Consider the following 1,861-nt stretch of genomic DNA (forward strand, 5'->3'; position numbering starts at 1 on the left):
GTGCAGTTTTGACCTAAGTGTAAAATGTGAATAAGTCGCTTGAATACCAGCCTAAAGATCCTCATAAACTGGAGGAAGACACTGCGAAGACATTCGTTCTCCCAGAAGGCAAGAAATACATCTTGACAGATTTTTGAAAACTACATACAATATCTTGCATATTTAGGATTTGAAGCAAAGAAAAGTTATGCAACAGAAGACCGTCTACTCAGGAAAGAACTGAATTACAAAAAATTATTTGCTTCACTTTCTTCTTAAGTTACATAGTAAACTTCAAGCAAGAAGTTCTGATAATGATAAAGATTTGTGACATACGTCAGTGGTGTCCGTCTCAAATGATCTGCTAGTAGTTGAGGAAATGCCAACGGCCTTGCCGTAGTGGTAACACCGATTCCCGTCAGATCATCGACGTTTAGCGCTGTCGGGCTGGGCTAGCACTTGGATGGGTGACCTTCCGGTCTGCCGAGCGCTGTTGGCAAGCGGGGTCCACTCAGCCCTTGTGAGGCAAACTGAGGAGCTAGTTGATTGAGAAGTAGCGGTTCCGGTCTCGGAAACTCACATACGGCCGGGAGTGCGGTGTGCTGACCGCATGCCCCTCTATATCTGCATCCAGTGATGCCTGTGGGCGGACGATGACACAGCGGCCGGTCGGTCCCATTGGGCCTTCATGGCCTGTTCAGGAGGAGTTAAGTTAGTCGAAGAAATACCAATAATGAAGCATCTGCAAGTCCTCTGCGAAGCGATCACAGAAGCAGAATTTCAGTGGCCAATATAACATATATTAAATGGAGGAGTTCGCAGCTCGTGGTCGTGCGGTAGCGTTCTCGCTTCCCACGCCCGGGTTCCCGGGTTCGATTCCCGGCGGGGTCAGGGATTATCTCTGCCTCGTGATGACTGGGTGTTGTATGATGTCCTTCGGTTAGTTAGGTTTAAGTACTTCTAAGTTCTAGGAGACTGATGACCATAGATGTTAAGTCCCATAGTGCTCAGAGCCATTTGAACCATTTTGAAATGGAGGAACCTTAGAAGACCCGGCGTTTCTGCCGAAGGATGTCGAGCTAAAGAGATTCTTCTGGCGTTAACCAGTTCGAGTGTTTAGTGAACGTAGCAGTTCCTACACTAGTTTTGTTTCAGTATCATGAATACTGTCAAACAAATAAAAAGAAAAATACTACGCAGGACGATGTCATTAGACGTTTTAATCTCAAAGGATACAATAGAAGAAGGTCTTAGTTCGATGGGGAAGTGTGGTATAAATTATAAATTAACGTGGGGCGATAAAGCAAAGTAGAGAGTTTCTGCATACGTGATTGTCATGACAGAAACAACTTGTCTCGAAAGCTTCGCCTTACCTTTGAAAGCTACAGACATTTCAAGAAGGACTGCAGGCGCAAGTTTATTTCTATGGACCTCAGAAGCATAATTTGAACCTAAAGATCAAACACAAAATTTTACTTAAATTCGTTTATCGACATGTATGTTATCTTGATTGGTATCTCAAATAGATAAATAATATTACGTGATTGTCATGACTGAAACAACTTGTATTGCCTCGATAGCTACGTCTGACCTTTGAAAGCTACAGAGACTTCAAGAAGGACTGTAGGAGCTAGTTTATTTCTATGGACCTCAGAAGCATAATTTGAACCTAAAGACCAAACAGAAAATTTTAATTAAATACGTTTATCAACATGTATGTTATCTTGATTGGTATCTCAAATAGATAAATAATATTACTCATAACAAATAACGGACCTTTTATATATATACAGTGTAGCTTATTTCAATGAAACATAGCTTATTTTCCAATGGCTCTTAGCAGGGAGTTCTTTTAGGCTTTTGGTAACAGTGATTGGAGGAT

General features: G+C 41.9%; 1 pseudogene; it reads left to right on the top strand.

Moving 5' to 3' along the window:
• Positions 1–360: 360 nt before the first annotated feature.
• LOC124799905 lies at positions 361–478 on the top strand (annotated as a pseudogene).
• The last annotated feature ends 1,383 nt before the right edge of the window (positions 479–1,861 follow it).

The sequence above is a fragment of the Schistocerca piceifrons genome, chromosome 5 (assembly GCF_021461385.2).
Source record: "Schistocerca piceifrons isolate TAMUIC-IGC-003096 chromosome 5, iqSchPice1.1, whole genome shotgun sequence".
NCBI classification, from domain to species: Eukaryota; Metazoa; Arthropoda; class Insecta; order Orthoptera; family Acrididae; genus Schistocerca; species Schistocerca piceifrons.